This window comes from Myotis myotis, unplaced genomic scaffold (genome assembly GCF_014108235.1).
Source record: "Myotis myotis isolate mMyoMyo1 unplaced genomic scaffold, mMyoMyo1.p scaffold_m19_p_6, whole genome shotgun sequence".
Lineage (NCBI taxonomy): Eukaryota > Metazoa > Chordata > Mammalia > Chiroptera > Vespertilionidae > Myotis > Myotis myotis.
This window is the reverse complement of record NW_023416368.1, coordinates 51,143,726-51,154,929: the sequence shown is the minus strand read 5'-3', so window position 1 is coordinate 51,154,929 and position 11,204 is coordinate 51,143,726. Positions and strand designations below refer to the sequence as shown.

At 43.0% G+C, this 11,204-nt stretch overlaps 1 protein-coding gene across 3 annotated transcripts in view; it reads left to right on the top strand.

Moving 5' to 3' along the window:
* Positions 1–462: 462 nt before the first annotated feature.
* The window catches only part of INPP4B (inositol polyphosphate-4-phosphatase type II B), a 563,010-nt gene continuing 552,268 nt past the window's right edge, over positions 463–11,204 (top strand). For all 3 annotated transcript variants that reach the window (XM_036311860.1, XM_036311863.1, XM_036311861.1), the window contains exon 1: positions 463–712. The gene's annotated coding sequence lies outside the window, so the exon portion shown is untranslated. The remainder of the gene's footprint in view (positions 713–11,204) is intronic.

Here is an 11,204-nt window from a genome sequence, read left to right as displayed (position 1 = left end):
AACCCCCTCCCGGGTCTAACGCCGCCTGTGCCCTCCTCCCGCCCGGCACAGAACCCCGTGGTTTTCCCCGACCCGGCCGCAGAGCGGGGTCTCGGGTCACCCCTCGCCGCCACTCCGCAGCGGGGCTCTCCCACCCGGGACCGGGCCCCCTTCCCCGCACGCGGAGGGCCTAGCACAGGGTCAGGGGAGTGCGGTCAGCGCACGGAGGAAGCGTGTTTGGGTCTTTTCGGCCAGGCGGCTGGGGCGCCAACTCCACTCCATCGGGAGCCGGGGACGAGCTGCCTCTCCTCGGCCGCCGGTGACATTGACCGCGAGGAACGTGCAGCGGGGAGGAAGGGAACCGGGCGGGCGGGGGTAGGGGAGAAAGTAGCGACTGTGCCAGGGGGCGTGTGAGCCGCGGGAGAGGCGGCCGCGCCGGTGACAACTTCTCCGGGGCGCGCGCGGCGGGGCGGGCGGGGAGCGAGCGGGGAGCGCGGCGAGAGCGGGAGCCCGAGGGAGTGGCGGGAGCCTCGCAGCCTCTGGAAGCCGCGGCCCGCGCCCCGCGCCCCGCGCCGCCCGCAGCCTCCGGGTTCGCAGCCCCGGGAGCCGGGCTCCGCTCTATAAATAGCAGGTCACGGCTCTGCTCGGCGCGCACACGCTCCCCGGGAACGCCGGAAAGTCGGGCTCAAAGTGTCTGCTGCTGCTGCCGCCCCCCACTCCGCCTCCGGGAGAGGTAATTACCCGCGGGGACCCGAGGGCTCGCTGGGGCTTTGCGGGGTGCAGGGGGGTGGGGGGAGGACTGTGGGTGATCCGGGAGGCGTTGGAGCCGGGCCGCGAGCGCGGGGATACGTCCTGGCGCGGGGAGCCTGTGTGTTTTGCATCAAGTTTCTCGGTCTGGCAGCCCCGGTAGCCCCTCCAGCCCAGCCGCCTAAGGGGGAGGCCGTGCGTGTTTCCTTGGAGGCTGGTAACCCTGTCGTCGAGATGACCCTCTCGCCGAGCGCCCCTCGGCCGGGCCAGCGCGCGTGGTCACCCCGACCCCCTCACACCCCGGGCCCCGCCAACTCTCAGCTCTGGCCTCACTGACCTTCCCAGGCTGCGCCCACCTGTGCGGTCCCTTTGGGGCACCTGCGGCGGCCTCAGGCTCGCTCTCAGTCTCATCCCGGCCGCAAAGCTGCCGCCGCCCGCCCTCCCGCCTCCTCTCTTCATTGAGGCGAGGGTCAGGGGTGGGGGTGGGAGTGAGGGTCACTAATACCGAGGGCTTAGCTGCCCCTAGTCCAGGGTCTCCCTCTCCGTGACCACCCCCACCCCAACCCCAGCAACTCATTCCAGCAGAGAAGCCAGGCACGTCTGCTCGGAGCCACCAAGCATCACTTGTCCTTCCTCAAAGAGCTCCCACCAAGGGGTTGGAAATCGAGGGCCTTGGAGTGAGGCCGCGGGGGGCGGGCGGGCCGGGGTGGAGTTGGAAAACTGCGCGGCCGGCTCTCCAGGCACCTCTGGCAGGCAGGCCCAGGCCCGAGGAGGGCTAGCTAGAGGCTAGGGGTTGGTGCCTGCGCGGACTTTCGGGCTGGTAGCTGGGACTTAAAAAGAGGATGCTGGAGCCACAAAGACCTGTTTTGCCTCTGAAATCACCTCCTTTGGGTGTGCTTTCTGCGCGTACCCCGCCCCCGCCCCCCCCCGGCCCCCCCCCCCCCCCCCGTGCTCCTCGCCCCCCTCCCCCCGCCCATGGAGAGGGACCGGCTGTTTCTGTTTGGGGGCAGGAGGTTTTAGAAGAGTGAGGATGTGCATATTGATTAGGTTTGTGCTGCTGCTGCCGCTGCAAAAACTTAACTGGAAGCACCCGGGAGGGGTTTCGGTTCCTCTTGCTTCAATGATGCAGCTTCGCTCCTTTGCCTGTTGTTTTCCTTCTGGGAACAGGTTTCCTCCCTCTTTCTGGGATGTTACTTGAGGTCATTACATTTTATGACTCCAGGTGTTACATTTTCCGTATCTCCTTCCTCTCAGAATGGCAGAACTTGTTTGAAAAGGTGTGGCTCTAGAAAATAGGTAAAAGCCTAGAAAACAGGATAAATTCATCTTCTCCCCTCAAGATGGGCACTCGATAGCCCTGTTAGAGTTGTACAGCTACATTTCAGAGACCTTGCTTGTAACAGGAGTCTTCTTAATGGGTGCTGGGCAGAGATGGTCACTGGTTTGACATAATGCTAAAGCAGAGTGTAAGGCGCCAGGGTTCACCAACGGGCCAGCTGGTTGACGTGTGCAGGAAGTTGGGCAAAAAGAGGACTGGGCAAGTGGTCATCGTCTCAGCAGACAAAGAAATGCATTACCTCGTGCTCCTTTGCGATCTACTCCAGGAAGGCGTTGACATGAATTCAGAAGAAATGATCCAGGGCTTTTGTAATAAGTACCTGGGGGATAAAAATGGAATCGCTTGGGATTGTAGTAATACACAGTGCTCCTGCGATGGAATGCTTTTTCAGCGTAATTCTTTAAAATGTGATTTAGAAGATAGTCCTTGAAAGGTTATGAAATGTGCATGTGAAGACAGTCTGGATGCTCAGTGTCATTAGGAAACATGTGCTGATTGAAATGCTGCTCTTACTTTAGGAGAACATTCTCTTTGGTTAGGCAAGTCAGTATTTACATTTGTGATAAACTAATGACCAATTAGGATGTACATATTTATAACCGCATTTTGCTTTTTTGATGCTTTGACAAAATACAAGAAAATCCAGATAGACCAAGTTTAGTCTAGTCCCCACCGCTGTTTAAAGAAGCACACGTGCAGAAAATACTTTTAAAATGTTGGGTTTGAGCTTTACTTTGGGGATGCAAATTGACTGAAGGACTTCATTTCTCATAAGATTTTTTGTCATAATATGCATAACATAGACTCATCTGTTAAAAATTTGATTATAAAATAATGCTATTATGTTTTAGTTGTGTGAGATGGAAAATCATTATGCTTAGGGAAAAGCCAGATATTTGTTCTAAATTGTGCAAATTGAAAGTAATTCATTTTTCTTCTGAAACCTGGGGGTTTTCTTTTAGTACAAGTAATATAAATCCCCACTGGGGTAACAGTTAACTTTCTCTACTTTGAGCAAAACCCAAGAGGGCAATTCTCCTAAAGACAGAGAAAAAAGTGCAAACTGATCTCATATCTCTTAGCAACCAAATAGATGTCAATTTCCAGGTAAGTACCTGACATCTGAGAATACAAAGTTACAAAAATTACAAAGTCGTAATTAGTGAGTAAAATGCTTACTGAATATCTATTACATTTTTTATTTTACAGTGCACAATCCCCAGCCAGTACTAATATTACATATACAAATATGATTTTTATAATCTGTATGGAATACATTCTTGTCTTTCGTAACCATGGGGATATTAATAGGTAGAAATGTGCTGTTTTAAATAATCTCACGTTAAAATGTTAATGTCAGTTGAAAGCTGTATTTCTCTGTTTCTTCTGTATTCTGTACCTTCATTGTTCTACAGCCCTGGCAACCTGCTTCATAGGCCGTTTTGTTACTACTTGTTTATGTTGCGTTAGAAATCCTTGTTTATGGAGATCCTTAGGACACACTCATAAATACACACACTTTCATATTCATGCTAAAGAAAAGAGGTTGTTAGACAAATTATTTCAGTTTAAGCATTTATTTTTATTATTTTTTTAAAATATATTTTATTGATTTTTTTACAGAGAGGAAGGGAGCGAGATAGAGAGTTAGAAACATCGATCAGCTGCCTCCTGCACACTCCCCACTGGGGATGTGCCCGCAACCCAGGTACATGCCCTTGACTGAAATCGAACCTGGGACCCTTCAGTCTGCAGGCTGACGCTCTATCCACTGAGCCAAACCAGTTTCGGCTAAGCATTTATTTTTAAAGACATCCAGTGATGCTGTGATTGCACGTTGGTGTGCAAGAGCCACATTGCCTTTGTTTCCCAAAACTTTCCATGCCATGTGTACCTACAAACCACATTAAGATATGTGAGAACATTTTAAGGAATCTGTAGAGCTTCAGGCACAATTTCATTTGAATCAAGACTTATTGATTTATTTTAGAGAGAGAGGAAGAGAGAGGGCTAGAGAGATAGAAACATCAATGAGAGAGAAACATTGATTGGCTGCCTCTTGCATGCCCCCTACTGGGGATTGAGCCTGCAACCTGGGCATGTGCCCTCACCTAGAATTGAACCAGCGACCTCTTGGTTCATGGGTTGAGGCTCAACCACTGAGCTACACCAGCCGGCTGTTCATTTACTTTATATATTTTTACTACTGTGTATGTTAAAGGGAGCATTTTAAAAATGCTTATGAAATTTTATTGTTATAGCTATATATATATATATATATCTGAAACTGCAGTGAGATTTTTCTTATATAAGGCACAGTTGTAATCTTATTTACTAGAAGTACCTAGTTATAGATGTAAATAGCGTAAAGCCAATGAAATAGATAGGAGTGTAGCAACTTTAGACTTTTTTACAACTGACTTTGTAATTTGACCGAACATTGAGCTGTTAGGATAGATGTAATCCCAACAAAGGGTGAAGAGTTGGATTTCAATATCATATGTGTTTGTAAATCATGTTTTCCAAACTGAGTTTCTTAAATTGCAATATTGTAAGTTCTGTCTTCGGCATTGGGCAGCCATATCAACTAGGTTTCCTAATTGTGTGGTGGGGGCTTCAAATTAGCCCTAAGCATAACTAAGTGAAATAGCTTTGGCAGTAGTCATTTGGTTAAGCTGATTAAAGGAAATCTTGAGAAGTTTTCTAGATCACATGGCTTTGATCTGAGATTCCTTTGGGAATTTTCTAAATTAATGAATTCAAGGGAATGGAGGCAACACTTTCTTAAATGAGAAACAAACCCAAACTCCCTCTCTTCATTTTACCCTCTCTCCCTTCCTTCTTCCCTCCTTCCTTCTCATCCATTTGTCTATCTGTCTATCTATCTTTCTATCTATCTATTTTTTTTAATATATTTTATTGATTTTTTACAGAGTGGAAGGGAGAGAGATAGAGAGTCAGAAACATCGATGAAAGAGAAACATCAATCAGCTGCCTCCTGCACATCCCCCACTGGGGATGTGCCCGCAACCCAGGTACATGCCCTTGACCGGAATCGAACCTGGGACCCTTCAGTCCGCAGGCTGACGCTCCATCCACTGAGCCAAACCGGTTTCGGCCTATCATCTATTTTTACCTGCCCTTCTGGTTATTAAAATGAAACAGTACAACAGGCCAAATGTTGAAATTATTGAATAATGTTCTTGATTTTTCCACATTTCCAGGAATGGAAAAGTTTGTGGGATGTATAGGCAGCCTTGATACTCATGCTGATTTTGAATTATTGACATAACAACAATAATGAAAAGTATCTAAGATCAAAATAAAAATATATTTCATAAAAATTTTTATGTATTAGTTGTTTTAAATATATCACTTACTTATAAATTTTAAGTTTTTAAAAGGAGAACCTGATATTTGTGTTTCTCAAAAGGGAGCGTGACTTTTAAAACTATGCAAAGGGAATCCTTTTAATACTTTTCATTTTGAAAAACTTAATTGACAGACATATGAGTCTTTCACCTTTCACCTTAGTTCTTAAAGCAGGTAGTTATAGTGCATTAAGTAGACCAAGCTGGGAACTACCATTGCAGACTACAATGAAGCAAATAAAATGTACTTTCTAACCATAGCAAAGTCAATCCTTTCCTTAATCCATTCTTTCAAATGATTCTCACTTCATTTTCATGGGGATTTACTTTTCTAAAAGCCAAAAGATCAGAGATGAATTCTAGCGATTAGCACAACCAAAACACAAAAATTATTCACTGCTGGGAAAATAAAGTGAAACAAAATCCAGTGGCATCTGAAATTGAAATTATAGCCTGTAGATGAGGGGAGATTATAGCTATGCTCTCAAGAAAACTTGGAAGTGTCATTAGTGATTATTTAATATCCTATTTAACATCTTCATATGCCAAACTTGCTAGATAACCACATATTCCACTTAGAGCACCGGCATACATCACGTTCCTAACAAAATATGTTGCATAGTTGATGCCCAGCATTGAAATATATCACCCTTTAAATTTTTTTTCTGTAATTCCAATAGCCTTCTTATATTGAAGCAATTATGAATAAATATGTTTCCGATCTTTCTGGATAAATTCGCTTTAAAACAGAGCATTCCTACTTTCCACAAGGTGTCCAGTGTGCATTTGGACTTAGAGATGGTTTGCACTAGGTGGCAGTGTACAATGCTCAGTAGCCTTGGGTCATTTTAATTGCAATATATTCATTATTAAAGCTTTTCTTTTAAACCAAATTTATGTATATGATGAGTGAGCTAATGACATTAAGATTAACAGGCAGCTAAATCCTTAGCAGTATATTTAGAAGAGCTGTTGTTCGTCATACTTTGAAGATTCGATTGTAATGGTTAACGTATTCTGCTTTTATGCAGGATCTGTTTATTTGAGGAATTGTTAGGAATAAATTGACTTAAATGTGCCAAAATTCTGATTATGACTAGGTTAAGAGAAAGGGAAAGGGAAAATTAAGAGATGATAGAAAAAAAATATGGTCATTCCACAATAGATATTGTATTAACCATTTGCATTTTAATCCTAATCCTGTCATTACACAGGCTGAGCCAATTTTTTCTAGGAGTTGAAGGCTGTAATTGTTCATTTTTTCTCTATTGCCCTTGGGACAATGCAAAAAAAAAAAAAAAAGTGTAGATAGTCTCTCTGACACTTCTGCAGATCCCCCAATGTGCTCTGTGATAGTGATGGTCTAGCCACCACCATGACCAAATTGGATTAGCCATATCACGCTATAATTTTCTGGTAATTATGGCAGCTGAATTTATCTAAATTACGTTTTCTTGGTTAATCTGGATGTAGGCATCCTTGTCTTTGGCTGGATGATTAAATTACGGTTTATGGTAGAGTTAATCAATGTATTCCATCATCTGTGCACCAGAATGGGATCTCTGCATTGTCTAGACACCTTATTGGAACCTTCCTCAAGATCAGTATGGTAGGCATTTCAACCATGTTCACTGAATGTGGCTGCTGCGGGAATGGAGACGAAGTGAAAAGTTAACCAACTTAAATTGGCCTAATTGAGAAATACACGTCTTTACCAAGAACTTTTTACTATGTAAAAATTTAAGCACAATAAAAAAAAAAATAGAATGGTACAATGCACGCCCAGTTCCATAGTTGTCAAATTATGGCCATTTTTGTTATCCCACTCACTTTCTCCTCCCTGAACTTTTGGAAGCAAATCCTAGCAGTTATACCAAAGGAAATACTCGTATGAAGCTGTTATTTACAAAAATAGGTTTATATGAAAGGCAGTTTTAAAAATAATGACTACAGTATAAACAGTACATATTTCATTTAAAAAGTCAAAAATCTTGGCATTAGGTAAATTAAGCACTTGAATCTGTTCCTGGAATATATGGTGATTTTATATAATTAAGGATTGAATTTCAGTTTACATTCTATGTCATATTTTTTTAATCAACAGAATTGTGCAGCAGTGTTCCTGGAACACGTTAGGAAGTTGGTATCTACTTTAAACCAATTACCACATTAGGCTTTTAAGGTTAGAACAGGTATTAACTGTCTGCATACCTGATCCCATCAATTCTCTTATATTACTTTACTTCTACAGATGTTGTAGGCATAATAGACCTTTGGCATATAAGAATTTAGCTGGAATGAGTAATGATTTTACCATCTGTCTTAAAGGTGCACATCATGTAGTAATCTATAATTTTGCTGAGGTATGAACTTAAATCAAAGTCTTGAAAACTGGCCATTCAATGCATGAGCCCAGGCAGTGGTCCAGCTGTCACACCTGAAGGAGATTTTATGCTCTAGGTGACATGGCACTTCATTTTTTAGGGCTAATTGTTCCTGGTGAGTGTGTTTGAGAATTTGGGAATTTGAGAACTTGTTTGGTTCTTCCCTTTGAGAATGTCACACATCTCTTAAAACAGACCTTTTAGATTTTGTGTAGAGTTGAAATTTTAAATGAGTAGAATTTTATTTTCAGATTTCACAAAAAATTGACAGTAACCACTATGTATAAATCTTTATAGAATTATGTGATAAGAGAATTCAGTTGTAGAGAAAACAAGTAATTTGTATCTAAAGGATTTATGCCACACTACATTTTTATTTGTAAAAATCATACAAAGAGCAAAGTCCCTGTATAATTTTCTTAGTATTAGACACATGGTTTTATGACTTTTTTTTGAAACTTACTATAATGTTTTCTTTCCTGGGCTAAGGTTTAGAGACTGCCTCCCAATTTATCCATGTTATTTACATTCTCATTTCCCATTTTGTATTTTGGGTGAGAGTGAAGAATGGTACACACTAAGAATGGTGTAATGAGAAATAAGTGAGCCAGTTGGCTTCCAGTTGATTTCTTTCATTCTTTTTTTTTCCTACTCATTTTTCCTAATTATAAATGTAATAAATCTTCATTGAAAAAAAATTGGCAAGTGGGAGAAAAGTCTGAGGAAGAAAAAAAATCACCCAAAGACAATATTGTTAGCATTTTATCATATTTCCTTCTAAGATTTCCTATGATTCTTTTACAAAAGTTGAGGTTATAGTGTGTGTGTGTGTGTGTGTGTGTGTGTGTGTGTGTGTGTGTGTAAACAAGAGTTCTGATTTTGTTCACTTAGAATTCTGTTGTTCAATTCAGTTTAGATATTGATTGAGCACCCACTATGTGAAAGGTAGTATGCTAAACTCTGTTCCAGTTTACAGCCATGAATAAAAAAAGAAAACCACTTTTCCATGCATGTAATCACTTTAACCTTTTGTGTTGTTGCTCTCTGGTAGTTAGGCATATGAACCATTTACATTTGTTTAGCCATCTTCTCAACTTAGATTTTTTTTTTTTTTAAATATATTTTATTGATTTTTTACAGAGAAGAAGGGAGAGAGATAGAGAGTCAGAAACATCGATGAGAGAGAAACATCGACCAGCCGCCTCCTGCACATCCCCCACCGGGGATGTGCCCGCAACCCAGGTACATGCCCTTGACCGGAATCGAACCTGGGACCTTTCAGTCCGCAGGCCGACGCTCCATCCACTGAGCCAAACCGGTTTCGGCTCAACTTAGATTTTTATATTTGTGGCATTTGTTTCTGTTAGTACACTGTGATAAATGTTTTTTGTATGACCCCATTTCTGATAGTCTTTGTCTGTATTTTTCATGTTTTTTTTTAGGAGTGATTCCTCGTAGTAGTATTCTGTATATAGAGTGTGAACCCTTTTTTCAAGAAATATTGCACTCATTTTTATTCTCCCTGGAAGTATATAAATCATAACTCTATCCTCACCAAAATTGAGGGATATTATTTTTTACAAATGTTTGCTAATTGGAAAAGTGAAGATAATTGTAACAATGTCAAAACAATAACATCGAGAGAGGAACAAAGATGGTGGCATAGGTAGTCACCTGTACTTGCTGCCTCATACAACCACATCAAAACTACAACTAAAAGACAAAACGGATATCATCCAGAACCACAGGAAGGTTGGCTGAGTGGAACTTCTACAACTAGAAAGAAAGAGAAAAGGGCATTGAAACTCATAGGAGGTGCAAAGGTATGGAAGTGAGAAGGTATGGAGGCATGCGCGGAAACGGGCTGGCAACTGGGTATGCTGTTGTCTTTTTCAATTGGGAGGGAGATACAAGCTCCTGATTGCTCTGAACTCCAGTTCTGGGTGAGACTCTGGGGACCCAGACTCATACGGGGAGAAACTGGACTGTCTGGCATCAGGACAGGAACGTGAGGGCAGCTTTCTCACAGAGGTGCTGCAGCGATCATTGTTCCTACACGGGGCTGACTGGCAACCATTGCTGTTTGCTCCGTTCTGATGATTCCCTGAGACCCCACCCCACCCAACTTACAACCCCACCCAAGCTGCTAGCAGAGGCTTTTGCATATGAATGGCCTGCTCTTTTGCAAGCTAAAACCTAACAAACTGCTGCTGGGTCAAAGAGCACCAAAGCTTCCAAAAGAAGGACTAAGGCTAGACAGCAGCCTGCATTGCTTCACAGCTGGGCCTTATCTGGTCACTTCCAAATCCCAAAGAAAGAGGAGGAATCTGAAGATCTCTCTGTAGCTCCTGCTGGGTGGCCTCAGGCAGTGGCTGACTTTGCACCTCCATGGAGATCCAAGAGCCAATGTACCCAGTGGTCAGGGAGAGACCATACCAGAGTACAAATCTTCACATCCATAATTGACACACTCAGGGGGCAGACTCAGTGAGCACCAAAGCCCCACTGAAGCAAGTCCTGACCCATAAGGGTGTCTCTAGCACAGTAGTTCTCCAACTGTAGACACAGCTGGTCCTCATAGCCAATTGGCCTGGTGGTCAATTCCTCCCAGTGATACCAACAGCAATCAAGACTTAACTACAACAAGACTGTGCATACAGCCCACAGAGGGGTGCACCAAGAGTGTCCACCTCAGGTAATTAGGGAGACTGAGCCACTGGACACCTAGCACACAAAGCCACTCTATCAACACAGGGAAGCAGCCAAAATGCGGAGACAAAGAAACATGTCATAAACGGAAGAAATGGAGGAAAGCAAACGACTGGATGTAGAGTTCAAAATCACGGTTATAAGGTTACTCAAGAGTCTTCTAGAAACCTCCAAGAAATTTAGTGAGACCCTCGAAAATATGAAAAAAGACCAATTAGAAATTAAGCATACACTGACTGAAATAAAGAATAATATACAGAGATCCAACAGTAGACTAGAAGACCCCAAGAATCAAGTCAAAGATTTGAAATACGAAGAAACAACATCCAACTGGAAAAGCAAAAAGAATGGAAAAATATGAAGATAGTGTAAGGAGCCTCTGGGACAACTTTAAGCATACCAACATCGAATTATGGGGGTGCCAGAAGAAGAGAGAGAGCACGATATTGAAAACGTATTTGAAGAAATAATGACAGAAAACTTCCCCTACCTGGTCAAAGAAATAGACTTACAAGTCCAGGAAGCACAGAGAACCCCAAACAAAAGGAATCCAAAGAGGACCACACTAAGACACATCATAATTAAAATGCCAAGGGCAAAGCACAAAGAATCTTAAAAGCAGCAAGAGTAAAATAGTTACCTACAAAGGAGTACCCATATGACTGTCAGCTGATT